The sequence below is a fragment of the Monodelphis domestica genome, chromosome 4 (assembly GCF_027887165.1).
Source record: "Monodelphis domestica isolate mMonDom1 chromosome 4, mMonDom1.pri, whole genome shotgun sequence".
NCBI lineage: Eukaryota > Metazoa > Chordata > Mammalia > Didelphimorphia > Didelphidae > Monodelphis > Monodelphis domestica.
In genome coordinates, this window is record NC_077230.1 from 223,979,252 (window position 1) to 223,996,796 (window position 17,545).

The window sequence follows — 17,545 nt, forward strand, 5'->3', positions numbered from 1 at the left end:
CAGATATTTCCTCATTGTCTATACTGCCTTTTATCAGGATGTAATTACCTTCCCTAACTCTTTTGACTAGATCTATTTCTACTTTGTTTTGTCAGATATCATGATTACGACTCTTGTCTTCTATTCCTAATTTGATGCTCATCAAATTTTGCTCTATCTGCTTACCTTTACCCTATGCATATCTACCTTCCTCATGTGTGTTTCTTGTAGACAATATATGGTAGGATTTTGGTTTCTAATCCGCTAATTCCATTCACTGTAGCAGTCCAGCCCATAGGCATTATGGAGAGACAAGGATTGTGAGTGAGGACATGGCCATCCTGTGCATGGCAATAAATTTTATTGCCAGCGTGGCTGAAGTTTAGGCGCGAAACCTTGCTTTCCTTTGTCTCACTCTCCCGGGGATAATAACCCCACCTTCACCTTGTCATAAGTTGCATTATCCAATGGGAATACCCCAGGTAACTCATCCATATGTATTGAGGTATCATATAACTGTTCAATATGTATTGAGCTGTCAAGATTATAAATAAACGAGCCGCAGCCAGCTCCGCCCACTTGAAGAACATCCACAGGTTTGATAAGGAGCATCTTCTCCCCTGTCTCTCTCCTCTCTATCTTTCTCACTAAGGCCTGGTCTTTAGGCCAGGCCTGCCTTACTTTCTCTCTCTCTCCTAATGCTACCTAGCATTATCTACCTCCTTTAGTTTCTGATCTCCTTTCCATCTGAGCTAGCATTATCCTCTGACCAGTGTAGTGTTAAATTGAGATCATTGGGTGGGACAGCCTGAATAATAACACCCAGTGGTCGGAGTAGCTGTGGCTCTTAAATATAATAATTGTCTACTGACTCAATTATTTACATCTCTAAAGTTGGCTCGTTCACGCCCTTCGCGGGATCAAAAACTTCTACTCTATCTCTATCTTCTCTCACCCTTGCAGCCTCTCGCAGGCCGGGAGGTTACATTCACATTCAAAGTTATGATTACTACCGATGTATTCTCCAACATTTTGATTTTCTCTCCTTGTTCCACCCTTTCCTCTTTCATTATTTCCTTCTACATCAGTGTTCTGTTTTTAATCAATCCCCCTAATCCCCCCCTTATTTTACTTCCTTTCTCACCCTCCCTTCTTATTCCTCTCTTATTTTTCTTTTGGGGTCTTTTTAAGCTACTCCACACACTCTCCCCACCCCCTTGTATTGCTTCCCTCCCTACACTCCCTTTTTGCCCCTCCCTTTTTATTGTCCTTTTATTTTTTAGGGTCTATTAAATTCCCTTACCCCTCTCTTTCTCTCCCCCCTTTTTTCTAACTCACCAGCCCATTCCCTGCCCCACTTTCATTTTCTCAATTCAGCTTCCTTATAAGGTAAGATAGAATTCGATACCCCAGTGGATCTAGATGCTCCTGGTTGGTGCTTCTTGATAGCTAAATTGTCTCTTACTGGCTTCTTGTAATATTTTCTCTTTAGGTTGGAAGCTCTTGAATTTGGCAATTACATTCCTGAGGGTTGTCTTTTGAGGATTTAGTATAGCAGTTGATCAAAGACAAGATCCCAACCAAGGTGTACAAAGCCTTAAATGGAAAGGTGCTCCAGGAATTCCACATAGTGCTGACCAGCATAGGGGAAGAGGAAGACATGCCCCCAGAACTCAGAGATGCCTCCATCTTAGCCCTATACAAGAACAAAGGCTCATGAGCAGCCTGTGACAACTACAGAGGCATCTCACTACTCTCTACTGCTGGAAAGATCCTCGCCCGTGTTATACTCAACAGACTCCTGTCATCTGTTTCAGAGCAGAACCTGCCTGAATCACAATGTGGCTTCCAACCAAATCGCAGCACCATCGACATGGTCTTCACAGTGAGGCAAATGCAGGAAAAATGCCTTGAGCAGAACCTGAGTCTCTACATTGTCTTCATAGACTTGACAAAGACGTTCGACACAGTGAACAGGGACGCATTGTGGGTGATCCTCAGCAAGCTTGGTTGCCCAGCAAAATTCGTCAAACTGATCCAGCTCTTTCATGTTGACATGACAGGGGAAGTCCTATCTGGTGGAGAGACTTCCGATCACTTCAACATCTCCAATGGCATGAAACAAGGCTGTGTCCTCGCTCCTGTGCTATTCAACCTATACTTCACCCAAGTATTACGACATGCTGTGATGGATCTAGACCTGGGCGTCTACATCAAATACCAACTGGATGGCTCACTATTTGACCTTCGCCGCCTGACTGCAAAAACAAAGACAACAGAGAGACTCATCCTGGAAGCTCTCTTCGCAGATGACTGTGCTATCATGGCCCACCAAGACAATCATCTCCAAACCATTGTGGACAGGTACTCCACCGCAACAAAACTGTTTGGCCTGACTATCAGCCTCAGCAAAACAGAGGTACTGTTCCAACCTGCCCCAGGGAAGCCAATGAACCAGCCATGCATTACAATCGACGGCACGCAGCTTTCTAACGTCAACACTTTCAAGTACCTGGGCAGCACCATCACCAACGATGGGTCCCTAGACCACGAGATTAATGCCAGGATCCAAAAGGCCATCCAGGTACTTGGGCGGCAGCTCTGCAAAGTACTCCAACACAGAGGTGTAAGCACTGCAATGAAGCTCAAAGTGTATAACTCAGTGGTCCTCAGCTTGCTCCTGTATGGTTGTGAGACATGGACACTGTACCAGAAGCACATGAAACAGCTGGAGCAATTCCACCAATGCTCCCTCCGGTCAATCATGAGGATCCAATGGCGGGACCGAATCACCAGTCAGGAAGTCCTCGACAGAGCCAACTCCACCAGCATCGAAGTCATGGTCCTCAAAACCCAGCTACGATGGTCTGGACACGTCATCCACATGGACCCACAGCGAATATACCAAGACAGGTATTCTATGGTGAACTGTCAGCTGGACTCAGGAAACAAGGCCGACCAAAGAAAAGATTCAAGGATCAGCTAAAATCCAACTTGAAGTGGACTGGCATTACACCAAAGCAACTAGAACTCGCTGCCTCTGTCAGAAGAAGCTGGCGAACCCACATTAACCATGCCGCCACCACCTTTGAAGATGAGCGACGTTGACGTCTTGCCGCTGTGCGTGAATGCCGACACCAGGCCACAACTGCACCTCCTGTAACAACTGGTGTCCCATGCCCCATGTGCCACAAACTGTGCGCCTCAGCCTTTGGACTTCAAAGCCACATGAGGGTACACCGTAGATGAAACTGCACAAAGACAATAGTCATTCTCAATCACCAAAAGACTACCACTGTATAGCAGTTGATCTATGGACTCTTTCTTTTTTTTTTTAAACATTATTTTAATTTGGTCATTTTCACACATTATTCATTGGAAACAAAGATAAGTTTCTTTTCCTCCCCACCTCCCACCAGCCCTCCCATAGCTGACTCACAATTCCACTGGGTATCACATGTGTCCTTGATTCGAACCCATTTTCATGTTGTTGGTATTTGCATTAGAGTGTTCATTTAGAGTCTCTTCTCAGTCATGTCCCCTCAACCCCTATAATCAAACAGTTGCTTTTCCTTGGTGTTTTTACTCCCTCAATTTGTCCTCTGCTTCTGGCTAGTGTTTTTTTCTTCTAGGATCCTGCAGAATGTTCAGGGATGTTGTATTGACACTCACGGAGAAGTCCATTACATTCAATTGTACCACAGTGTTTCAGTCTCTGTGTACAATGTTTTCCTGGTTCTGCTCCTTTTGCTCTGCATCACTTCCTGGAGGTTGTTCCAGTCTCCATGGAATTCCTCCACTTTATTATTCCTTTGAGCACAATAGTATTCCATCACCAACATATACCACAATTTGTTCAGCCATTCCCCAATTGAAGGGTATCCACTCATTTTCCAATTTTTGGCCACCACAAAAAGCGCAGCTATAAATATTCTTGTACAAACCTTTTTCTTATTATCTCTTTGGGGTACAAATCCAGCAGTGCTATGGCTGGATCAAAGGGCAGACAGTCTTTTAGCACCCTTTGAGAATAGTTCCAAATTGCCCTCCAGAATGGTTGGATCAATTCACAACCCCACCAGCAATGAATTAATGTCCCGACTTTTCCACATCCCCTCCCTCCAGCATTCATTACTTTCCTTTGCTGTCATGTTAGCCAATCTGCTAGGTGTGAGGTGATACCTCAGAGTTGTTTTTATTTGCATCTCGATTATCAGAGATTTAGAGCACTTGTTCATGTGCTTATTAATAGTTTTAATTTCTTTGGCTGAAAACTGCTCATGTCCCTTGCCCATTTATCAATTGGAGAATGGCTTGATTTTTTGTATAATTGACTTAGCTCTTTATAAATTTGAGTAATTAGAACTTTGTCTGAGATTTTTGTTATGAAGATTGTTTCCCAATTTGTTGCTTCCTTTCTCATTTTGGTTACATTTGTTTTGTTTGTACAGAAACTTTTTAATTTGATGTAATCAAAATTGTTTATTTTACATTTTGTGACTCTTTGTATGTTTTGTTTGGTTTTAAAGCCTCTCCCTTCCCACAGGTCTGAAATATATACTATTCTGTGTTCACCTACATTACTTATAGTTTCCTTCTTTATGTTGAAGTCATTCACCCATTCTGAATTAATCTTGGTGTAGGCTATGAGGTGTTGATCCAAACCTAATCTCTCCTATACTATCTTCCAGTTTTCCCAGCGTTTTTGTCAAATAGTGGGTTTTTGTCCCAGAAGCTGGGCTCTTTGGGTTTGCCATATACTGTCTTACTGGGGTCACTTACCCCAAATCTATTCCACTGATCCACCTTTCTGTCTCTTAGCCAGTACCAAATTGTTTTGATGACTACTGCTTTATAATAGAGTTTGAGATCTGGGACTGCAAGGTCATTTTCCTTTGTATTTTTTTTCATTATTTCCATGGATATCCTTGACCCTTTGTTCTTCCAAAAGAACTTTGTTATGTTTTTTTCTAAATCAGTAAAAAAAATTTTTTTGGAAGTTCAATGGGTATGGCACTAAATAGAAAGATGTATTTGGGTAGGATGGTCATTTTTATTATATTAGCTCGTCCTAATCATGAGCAGTTAACATTTTTCCAATTGCTCAGGTCTAGTTTTAGTTGTGTGGAGAGTGTTTTGTAGTTGTGTTCATATAGTTCCTGTGTTTGTCTCGGTAGATAGATTCCTAAGTATTTTATTTTGTCTAAGGTGATTTTGAATGGAATTTCTCTTTCTAATTCTTGCTGCTGAGCTGTGTTGGAAATATAGAGAAATGCTGATCACTTAGGTGGGTTTATTTTGTACCCTGCAACTTTGCTAAAGTTATTGATTATTTCGACTAGATTTTTGGTTGATTTTCTAGGATTCTTTAAGTAGACCATCATGGCATCTGCAAAGAGCGATAACTTGGTCTCCTCCTTGACTATTTTAATGCCTTCAATTTCTTTTTCTTCTCTAATTGCTACTGCTAGTGTTTCTAGTACAATGTCAAATAATAGAGGTAATAATGGGCATCCTTGTTTCACTCCTGATCTTATTGGGAATGCATCTAGTTTATCCCCATTGCAGATGATGTTAGCTGATGGTTTTAGATATATACTGTTTATTATTTTTAGGAACAACCCTTCTATTCCTATTCTTTTTAGTGTTTTTAATAGGAATGGGTGTTGTATTTTATTGAAGGCTTTTTCTGCATCTATTGAGATTATCATGTGATTTTTGTTGGTTTGCTTGTTGATATGGTCAATTATGTGGATAGTTTTTCTAATATTGAACTAGCCCTGCATTTCTGATATAAATGCTACTTGGTTATATTTAATGACACTCCTGATCACTTGCTGGAGTTTTTTTGCTAGTATCCTATTTAAGATTTTTGCATCTATATTCATTAGGGAGATTGGTCTATAGTTTTCTTTCTCCATTTTTGACCTGCCTGGCTTTGGAATCAGTACCATGTTTGTGTCATGAAAGGAATTTGGTAGAACTCCCTCTTTACTTATTATGTTGAATAGTTTGGATAGTATTGGGATTAGCCATTCTTTGAATGTTTGATAGAATATACTTGTGAATCAATCAGGCCCTGGGGATTTTTTCTTAAAGAGTTCTTTTATAGCCTATTGGATTTCTTTTTCTTATTTGGGATTATTAAAGAGTTCTATTTCTTCTTCTGTTAGTCTAGGCAATTTTTGTTTTTGTAAATATTCATCCATATCACCTAGATTGGTATATTTATTGCCATATAATTGGGCAAAGTAGTTTTTAATGATTGCTTTAATTTCTTCTTCATTGGAGGTGAGTTCCCCCTTTTCATATTTGATGCTGTTAATTTGCTTTTCTTCTTTCCTTTTTTAATTTGATTGACCAGTACTTTGTCTATTTTGTTTTTTTTCTCAAAGTACCAGCTTCTAGTCTTATTTATTAGTTCAATAGTTCTATCACTTTTGATTTTATTAATTTCTCCTTCAGTTTTAGGATCTCTAGTTTGGTTTTCTTCTTGGGGGTTTTAATTCGTTCGTTTTCAAGTTTTTTTTATTTCCATTTCCAATTCATTGGTCTCTGCACTCCCTAATTTGTTAATATATGTACTCAGGGATATGAATTTTCTTCTGAGTACTGTTTTAGCTGCATCCCATAAGGTTTGAAAGGATGTCTCACCATTGTCATTTTCCTCAATGAAATTATTAATATTTTCTATGATTTGTTCTCTGACTAACTGATTTTGGAGTATCATATTATTTAATTTGCAATTAATTTTTGATTTGGCTCTCCATGTACCCTTACTGATCATTATTTTTATTACCTTATTATCTGAAAAGCCTGCACTTATTATTTCTGCTTTTCTGCATTTGTATGCCATGTTTCTGTGACCTAGCGTATGGTCAATCTTTGTGAATGTGCCATGTGGTGCTGAGAAGGTGCATCCCTTTTTGTCCCTGTTTATTTTTTCTCCATATGTCTATTAACTCTAATTTTTCTAAGATTTCATTCACTTATTTTACCTCTTTCTTATTTATATTTTCATTTGATTTATCTAAATTTGATAGTGGTTGTTTCAGATCTCCCACTAATATGGTTTTACTGTCTATTTCCTCCTTCAATTCTCCTAGTTTCTCCATTAGAAATTTGGGTGCTATACCATTTGGTGCATACATGTTGATTAGTGATTTTTCCTCATTGCCTCTAGTCCCTTTTAACAACATATATTTACCTTCCCTATCCCTTTTAATCAGGTCTATTTGTGCTTTGGCTTTGTCAGATATCATGATTACCACTCCTGCCTTCTTTCTATCAGTTGAGGCCCAAAAAGTCTTACTCCATCCTTTAATTCTGACCTTGTGAGTATCAACCCACCTCATGTGTGTTTCTTAAAGACAACATATGGTAGGGTTTTAGATTCTAATCCATTCTGCTATTTGTCTACATTTTATGGGTGAGTTCATCCCATTCATGTTCAAAGTTATGATTGTCACTTGTGGAATCCCTGGCATTTTGATAACCTCCCCTAATTCTGACCTTTCTTCTTTAGCTATAAACTTTTAAGCCAGTGATTTACTTTAAATCAGTCCCCCTAGTCCCCTCCCTTGATATATTTCCCTCTCTAGCCCCTCTCTTTTGTTCCCTCTCCCTCCCTCCTCTTCTTCCCTCCCTTTTTCTGTCCCCCCCCTTGGTTTTCCCTTTTCCTTTACCCTGTTGGATAAGATAGAATTCAAGATCCCAATAGATCTGGATGCTCTTCCCTCTCAGAATTGATTTCACTGAGAGTAAGGTTTAAGTAAAAACTGTCTTCCCCTCCTTCTTATAGGAGAATTCTTCCCCTCCCCTTTCCATGTGTATCTTTGTGTGAGAAAGATTATTCTATTTAGTTTTTTTCTATTTCTTGGAGTATATCTTAGTACCATCGACTATTTCTCCCCCTCCGTTTTTCTTTCTTCCCCTCCTTTCTCCATATCATCTTGATGCCCCAAACTTTCCCTAGGCATGATTCTTCTTACTACTCTAATGATGTATACAATTTTTGAGAGTTACACATTACATTTTCCCCTCATATTAAATAAGTAGTCCTTATAGAAGAGAGTTTGAATAAAAGAAAAAGATAACATTTTTCTCCTTTTCCCTTTCCTTCATATTTGCCTTTTCATGTTTCTCTTGCTCTTTGTGTTTGGATGTCTAACTTTCCACAGATCTCTCATCTTTTCTTTACAAATGCTTTGAAATATTATATTTTGTTAAATGCCCATACTTTCCTCTGGAAGTATTTAGTCAGTTTTGATGGATAGCTGATTCTTGGTTGAAGACCCAGCTCTCTTGCCTTTCTGAATATCATGTTCTAGGCCCTACTGTCATTCAGAGTAGAATGGCCCTGATTGGTATTCCTTTATATTTAAATTGTCTTTTTCTGGCTTCTTGTAAGATTTTTTTCTTTTTCTTGGAAGTTTTGGAATTTGGCAATTACATTCCTGGGAGTTGTCTTTTGGGGATTTAGTGTAGAGGGTGTTCTGTGAACTATTTCAATGCATATGTTGTCCCCTTGTTCTAGAATCTCCGGGCAGTTTTCTTTGATGATATCTTGCATTATAATGTCAAGATTACTGTTCATTTCTGTCTTTTCTGGTAGGCCAATGATTCTCAGATTGTCTCTCCTTCCTCTGTTTTCCAGGTCTGTCACCTTGTCAGTGAGATATTTTATGTTATCTTCTAATTCCTTAGTCTTTTGACTTTGCTTTATTAATTCTTGCTCTTTTGCAAGACCATTGTCTTTCAGAAGCCTGATTCTGACCTTTAAAGACTGGTTTCCCTTTTCATTTTGTTCTGACCTGTTTTTGAGATGTTGAGCTGTTTCTGCATTTGCATATTTTGGTTCCTCATATTGCTGAGTTCCTTTTGCATTATTTCCCTTTTTTACTGCCAGAAAGCTTCCATCTTTTTGATAATTTCCAATTTAAATTCTTCAATAACTAGTGGAGAATGTCCATTTCTTTTGGAAGATTTTGGAGCTTTTGTTTTTCCTCTTCTATTTCCTCTGTATTTTGTATTTTTGCTCTATAAAATGTGTCCAAAGTCATCCCCTTCTTCTTGCTTTTCTTGGTTTGGAGGCTGTTGCTCCTGTGCAGTGTTTGCCATCTCTATGGTTTTTTTCTCCCCTTTCCAGTCAGAAATCTGAGTGAGGAGTGCTGGCTCTCAGTGTATGGGTCTAATGATCAAGGCTTTAGCCTCAGGAAAATTGTCTGTTCTCCACAGCTGTGCTGTCTTTCTGGGGAAGCCCAGGGTCTTCGCTCCCCTGCCTGCTGGAGTTTCGGGTGTCAGTCTCAGGTGTTGGTCTTTGGTGTTTTTAGTTAACTCCCAAGACCTGTGGATGCCCCTTGCTCACTTCAGGGTGTGACATTTAAAATGGTTGATGTCTTAAACTATAGTGATTAAAATAGTGGAAGATATAAATTGTGATAGATATAAGGGAGGGTGAGTAAATTTGACTGCAGAAAATATGTTTCACTACAGTGTCTTGGTTTTAAATCAAATATAAGGTGGTTGCCAGAGAAATATTCCCAATTATTCAAATACCCAAGTCAACTGGGTTTTATAGAGATTTTTAATTAATAATATAATGAGGAATTAGAGAAAGAGAGAAAGAGTAGGAAAGGAATAATTATGAAGGGCCTCAAGCCAATATGGCCTAGACCTGAGTCTTAAGAGAGAGAATCAGTCAGTCAGTCTTTTAACACTCACCACAAGGTCTGCCTAAACAAGGATTCTAGTGACACCAGGCCAGCTCCATCTCAGCTGACTTCACCAAAGACTTCCAGCCAGAGACTGTTACAAAGAGCCTCTCTCCAGAGCCTCCAGAGGGACAGAGTCCCCTTAGAGGAGCTCCAGCGAGACCTCTTTAGAGATTGTCCTCCAAGAGCTTCCCTTCTACAGAGCCTCTCTCGAGAGATTCTTCCCAAGTGATCCTCATCAGAGATCCTCCAAAAGGATTTCTCCAAAAGGATATCTCCTCAAGAGATTCTGCTTTTTCTTATATAGGGGTTTTTCTCCCATGTCACCTCCCCTAAGTCTCTACATCTACCAATCACTGTAGACACTTTCCAATGGACTGCCCATCTAAATTCCTGCTAAGTCGACCAATCTCCTCAGTAAGTCTGAATCAGAAAAAATGCTGCTGTGTCGACCAATCTCCTCAGTAAGTCTGAACAAGAGAAAACCCAGCTGAGTCAACTAATCTCATCAAGAGAAAACTTGCCCGACCCTTTTAGGTACCTAGCATCCCATTGTATCAATTCTAAAAACAGGCCTGGTTCAAAGAACTCCTTGCCTTATTATAAGCATGGGTCCAAGTACTTTCATTGTTTAGCAAGTTTTCTCTCCTAAAGCAGTCTTAAGTACGGGTAGAGTAGGGGTCCTCCCATAGCAAGGAGTTTTCTCCCCTAAAGCAGTCTTAAGTATGGTTGGAGTAGAGGTCCTCCCATTTCTGATCCTGGCGAGTTCTCACATCAAAATGGGGAATGTTTCTCAGTAGGGAATTTGTTCCAATTAAGAATTCCCCGATGGGGAAATTTTTAACATTCACAAGTCTGAGAGATTTCAAGATTTACAAGGGGTTCCCTTCGTGCACTCATTGATTATAGCACGCTAGTTCTGGGAGCCCACAGTCTGAGTTCCTCTTGCCCACCTGCTGGGGTTTCGGGTTTTACAACTCAAAGGAGGGGGTTCTTGGTGGTATTACTCTGGTCCCCACACCTGGGGCTGCCCGTTGTTCAGTCCTTGGGTGCCCCTCCCTCACTTGTTGATTCTGGCCAGTGCCGACTTTAACTCTGGCTCCATCAGCGTGGTGGGTGGGGGGAGGGTGCGTCAGCTTTTCATTCCCTTATATTGTGGAAATGAGAAAGTCCCACCTACTTTCAGTGCTGCACTTTAGTATGGGGTCTCTCTGTTCTTATGAGGATGATTGTTTTTGTCTTTTGGGGGGGTCTTTTGAGGTCATCTGTGTCATTGGGTCTGAGGAGAGGAAGCCAGTCGCGTCTACTCTGCAGCCATGCTTACCAGGAAGTCCCTCTGGAGACTTTTGATCGGATTAGGTTCAACTGGGTTGGGTTGTATGTGCTCTGAGGCTGGTGCCGCCCAGGATCTCTCCAGTTCTCGCCATCTTCTTCTTGGCTGTCTGCAAGGTTCCCCAGTGCCTTTACCCACCCTTCACTTGGGGGGAGGGGGGGAGGAGTTCTGGCCTCTCTGGGCTCTGAGGAGTCCTGATGGGATTAGGTTCAACTGGGTTGGTCTGGATGTGCCCTGAGGCAAAAACCTCCAGTGAGAATGGAGCCAGATGCTATGACCCAGCCATGGGCTTCAGGCTCCCTGGACTCTCCCTGGCTTCCTCCCCACTGCTTGTTCTGGATGCTCCGAGCCCAGTGCCTCACTGCTCACAAGGAAGACCCTCCAAACCAGCACCTTTGCCCACCCAGAGGTTCCCTCTGCCACAGAACTCTGGATTGGGGGGGAGGAGTCCTGGGACCTGCCTTCCCCTTAGACCCAAGTGTTCTCAGATTCCGGCTTTTGTGGGGCATACATTTTGATTTGAGTCCAGAAGGGGGGTTCCCCGCCACTGTCCTGTTGTTAAGTTCAAATTTCGGTCCCCTAAGAGCATTCAGTTTGTGATCGGTAAGGAAGGGTTTTCAGAGGTCTGAACTTTTGCTGCTTCTAAGCTGCCATCTTGACTCTGCCTCTCCTACGGACTCTTTCAATGTCTATTTTGCCCTCTTGTTGCAAAACCTCATGGCAGTTTTCTTGGATAATTTCTTTTAGTATGGTGTCAAGGTTTCTAGTTTATAGATTTTCAGGGAGACCTATAATTTTCAAATTGTCCCTCCAAGATCTATTTTCAAGGCCAACCACCCTCTCAATGAGATATTTTGTGTTGCCTTCTAATCTGTCATTCTTTTGACTTTGCTTTATTAATTCTTGCTGTCTTGTGAAATCATTGGCTTTTACTTGCCCAACTCTAGTTTTTAATTACTGATTTTTAGCTAAGATCTTTTGGTTTTCCTTTTTGGTTTGATCTATCCTGCTTTTCATGGCTTCCACAGGTCATTTCTGGTCTTTGATTTTCTTATTATTTCATTGGATTTCTGGGCTTCAATTTCCAAGTGGAAGATCATGTCTTTTAAACCATTATTTTCTTTTTGAATGAAATTTTCCCACTTTTCTTGCCATATCTCTTCTATTTTTTTCTGACAATCTCAGATTTAATGTCTTCAAGAATTTGTGACCAATTTTCATTTTTTTTCCTAAGGTTTGGGTTTGTTTAATTGTTTGTCATCTTCTGCTGTCTCTTGTTTAGTTTGGGTTTTTTCTCCCTAAAAATTACCAAGGGTCAATGTTTTCTTCTTGGTTTGTGTGTGTGTGTGTGTGTGTGTGTGTGTGTGTGTGTGTGTGTGTGTGTGTGTTTGTAGATTTTAGTTCCTGGGATTTAGTGGCCATTGCCTTATTCCTTCCTGGTCAGATGTCTAAGTGAGGAATGTGGGTGATCTCTGTATTGGGCTCTGGAAAGGTTTTTGCCCTGAGGATATTTTCCTCAGTCCTCAGCAGTGTCCAGCTGCTCTTAGTGGCAGGTCCAGCCCCTAAGAAGTTCTATATTGCTTGGGAAGTGGTCTGGGTGTAGAGTGTAGGGAAGTCTCTGTATTGAGCACTTAGAGAAGTTTTAGCCTGAGGGCTTTTTTGGGTTCTCTGTGGCATTTTACTGTGAGATTCCCCCTCTCCCCAAGCTCTAGCACCCTATCCCCATGTTTCCTTAGTCTCCTGGGGTCCCTAGTCATGCTATTCTTACTGGTAAGTTCAGCCTCTTAGAACTTAATGATTGCCTGGGAAGAGGTCTGGGTGTGGAGTATAGTCAAGTCTCTGTGTTGAGAGCTGGATCTTTTTCTGTTCTCTGTGGCATTTTGCTGTGAGCCACCCCCTTTCCCCAAGCTCTGCAGCCTATCTCAATGTTTCCTCAGCCTCTCAATGTTCAAAGTCTATTTTCTCTTAGGGAGAAGTTTGTGTTGACCTCAGCCAGTCTCGCTTCTAGAACTTAGAAGTTTGTACCATGCTCACTAAGACTCTGGAAAAATAGGTGAAGTGGAGGAGAGGTGATGAGCTTGCCCCTTGGTGGGGGAAATTTCACCCCATTTTAGCATGGAAATGCCCTAACTTTGCCTACTTTCTGTGCTGTGCCCTACTGTGGAACTTCTTTGCTTGTTTTATTTTGGTTTTGTCATTTTGAGGCACTGTCTCGATTGGTGGAGAGGAGAAGAAGAGCTCTGCTTCTACTTGGTAGCCATCTTGACCCAGGACTTTTTTCTATATACATATTATTTTTTGCCACGTGATACTCTCTCTAATGAGTAAATGAAAGGAAGAAAGAGACCTGGGAATTTCAATATACCCTATAAACAAATTTTAAAAAATAAATTTACAAAACAAATTCTAACTTCACTATGTTCTTATACTAATATGCAAAAATATGTTCCTTCTAAGACTACTATTGTAATTAAACTCTGAGAAGGCTGAAGACAAGCTAAGAAGAGATTTGGGACTGCAAATTGTGTTTAAAATGTGGAGAAAATTATTCCATTTTTTTCATGATAGAAAAATATATTTGCATACTGGACTGAAAATTTTGTGTTTAACTCCGTTGGTCTCAATTAGTCTTTGAGAGTATATTTGCACTATATACAAATGATTACCCCTTTTTGTGCTATGGAATTGTCCCTTAATCAAAATCAAAATTACCTAGGGCTGGTAGCATATTGATTTTTTTCCACTGTCTCATACTGTAGTATGGATTCATTTCAAAACTCCTTTTTTTTTCAAGTTCTTGTCTTTTGTCACTCAGAAAAGTGTAGATTTCAATAGGTTTAAAGCACATTAAGGCATAGGGAGAGAGGGAATGGATGGTCAAATGATATCACATGCAAACATTACATACTTGATGTTTGCCTTGGATGGATATTGGTCTTTGTTACCCAGAAAATGTTGTTACCCAGAAAAAAAGGCCAAACCCTCCACATATATTTTATAAATGAGAAAAATTAGAGTGATAGAGGTAAAATTAAAGGTCTACTATTGTTTTACTAGCTTAGCTTTTGAACATAGCATGATTTCTACTGAGCAATGAAACAAAGACACTCAAGTCATATTAAGTCAATTTCTTTACATATATAAATTTAAAGTTACATTCTTCCAGTGGTAATAAACTATATAAATTTCCCTCTAAGGTCTAAGTAAAGCCATCTTTACTTCCTTACTCCTTAGTGTGTATAACAGGGGGTTTAATAGAGGTATGATGCAATGATAGAGATGAGTGCAGTAATACCTAAAATAAGGGATGCAATGAAATGTTTAGTGTGTCTCAAATTGTGGGGAATCAATTGTAGGGCAAAAATGCCTGGGGCATCATACCAGTCAGTAGTCATATTAACAGGAAGCATGATAAAAGGTAGTTATTTAACAACAAATACAATGGTAGCAGGAATGGAGGGATTAAGGCAATTAGTTAAAATACATCCTGAACAAAAAATTGTAAAAGTCTTGGGGGAAGTGTGTTGTAAAAAAGAACCCTTAGGTGGTTGCAGAAGTAATGCATAAGGGGCTCTAACCCAAGCTTGAATGGGTCGGAAATCTTTCTTGCCACTAGGGCGCAGTAATACAGCAGGGAGGAGAGAAGCAATGAGTCTCCATAAAAGAAAAATGAGTAATGGGAGATGAGGGGTTTTCAAAGAAAGCCAAGAAGGGTGAAGGCCAACCAGGATCATACCAGCAAGAAATTGGTTCCTTAGTGGGGAAAATTTGATTAATTTTGTTCAATTAAAAGTGGAACTATCAGCGGTGTATTTTTGAAATCCTCTAAAATCATAGTCAGGACTATAAATAGACCAATCAAATACAAAAAAATGAACTATTAATAATGGAAATTGGACACCCTTCTTGGGGAATCCACAATCTCTCCAGGGAGGGCATCCATATCTATCATCAATTTGATGCCAAGGCTTATCAGAGATGTGTTTGTGTTCAAGAATATTCTTAGGGGGACATACAGGGGTTGTCTGAACAGAGAATTTGTTCAGTGAAGAAACAGGGGATAACATATGAAGTAATCACATACATTTCCTACTGCCCTTTCCAGGGAAGTCAGTAAGATATAAATGATCATCTGACAACAAGCAACCTGGAGTGGGAGTAGGACCAGTGGGGAAACATAAGGGTGGCATATGAGACAAACCAGAGTATGTAAAATTTTAAAAAAGACTTATGCAATATGTAGGCATCCATAGGACCACGGAGAAAGTCAGTCACTGCTGTAAACTTGAGAGCAGCAATACAATCAGGAAGTGCAAATCCTTGTTGTCTGCTCTTTCTTTCACTTGGGCTGTAAGTGTCTTAATTTGTCCCCAAGTTGGTAGAGCATTCTGAGTTGTTTTAGCACAGTCTCTTTGTACCTGCGTTCTCTTCATCATCTTCCTGCTTGGATGCTTCATGCGGCTTGTTGTGGGGGTGGGAGTCATGGTGAGGACACGTCCTAAAGGTTTTAACCTTTAACTTAAAATTTTAGATTATATATCCCTTGTAAATAGCTAAATAATACTTGTGACATTTAATTGTAGGCCAATCAGAATCTCAGAAATTCAGGGGAAAAGATCTTGTTTAGAAATATACATGCACAGACTAAGCAGCAAATATCAATAAAAGCAAAGTATAATAGATGTGGTTATTTTCTTCTTCAAGGACAAAAATTCCACTAATAATCAATAATAATCCAATTCTGATCATTATCACAATTTGGAAACAGGTTGTTTGCATGTTCACATAACCTAGCAATTGCTAAAATACTTACCTCAAATAAATGTAAGGTTCTCTCATTAACTTTGCTGCTTGGAAGCTTTATGTACACGTCACTATAGTGGTAAAAACTATCGTATCCTATCTTAAAGTCTATTTAAAGTTAGTATAAACCTACTTATGGTAGAACTTTTTGGTGCTCTCTAAGAATCCTCTTTACTGCAGTAGGATAAAGGAGGGTGTACGAGTGCCCCTTGCTGCAGCAGGAGAAAGAAGGGGTGTGATGAGACAGATTTACTGAAAAAATAAATAAATAAAAATAAAATCTTCAATAACGGTGTTTTAAAATCATAGGATTTTTGTTTTCAAAAATATATGCAGATTCTCATACATAAAGGCAGATAATGGAATCCTTTTTCCAATAACCAATTAAATTATTTTTAATCAAAAACCTGCTTCTGCTTGTCAGCTAATGTATGTTTACTTAACTCTAGCTGTGAAAAGAAAGATGGGGGGAAATCAAGGACTCAGAATGAATCATCAAGTTTGTTTCCTAGCAATTCTTGCCTAATAAACAATTTCCTTTGAGGGGTTAATATACTTAACTTTTCAAAATGGGATCCTTAATTTATATCATGAATGTATTATGGTTCACACAGAAGCATTTACAGGAAAGACTGGCATATTGATGTATATAAAGGCAATCCAGATATTCTCCCAAAAAATTTATCCTAACCATCTGAACCATAAAACTTTCAATTCTGATATATTTACATTAGCATCTTAAACAGTTAGTCCAATTATTCATAAATCATTGCATTACTAATTTAGCTTAACTAACTCTAACCTATCAATTGTGAAAAAATGGGAAGCATGTTCTTTAACCTGAACTTCTTTAGAATTCTGAATTTATAGTTTGAATTCTGCAGCTTTATAGATTGATTTACTTAGCCAAATTATCTGGGCAGTGCATTGTGCAGTTTCAACCATATTTTTACTTAATAATGGCATATAGAAATTATAATATTTGGCATGCTCAAATAAACTCTTAACATTTTTGTTACTCTTTAACCTTAGTTGTAACATGTCTTATTACTAGATCAAAATATACTCCAGCTGTCAACTAACATCTCAGGGCTTTCAAATTATATCTCTAAAGTTTAGATAAGGTAGCTGAAAACTTTTACCTGTTTAAAATATTTTGCTGTATTAGTCCCATAATATAAATGTATATATATATGTATATATATATAAATGTAAATATAATTGCAAGCCCTTTGTTCTCCTTCCTGTGTGTGAAGAAGGGGTTAAATTACTTCTGTAATGATTCCAAGTTTGTAGAAGGTTTTTTTCCTCAACACTTGGCTGCACTCCTGGCTGTGTTCCCAGTAAAAGTGTATTACCAAGGGAAAAAATATTCCCTTCTTTCCAATCCTTTTTAACACTTTAATTACAACACTTAAAATTTTTTGTATGTATTGAAAACCTGAATAATAGATCACTCCCAATGGATATTAATTAAAAACCAAACACCTTTCAAATATTCTTTCATTAAAATCCCTTAATAATCTTTCCTTAATATTCCAATTTTCCTTTCAAACCTCTGCTCAAGGTAGAATAAAACCTCCAGTTTTGCCTCTTTATAACTTCAAACATTTAACAAACATTCCCCATAACTTTTTCAACACTTACTACTTCTCTCATCTCATCTGGCATTTCCTCTTTACTCTTTGTATAAATAGAGGAGAGGTGACTTCTCTTT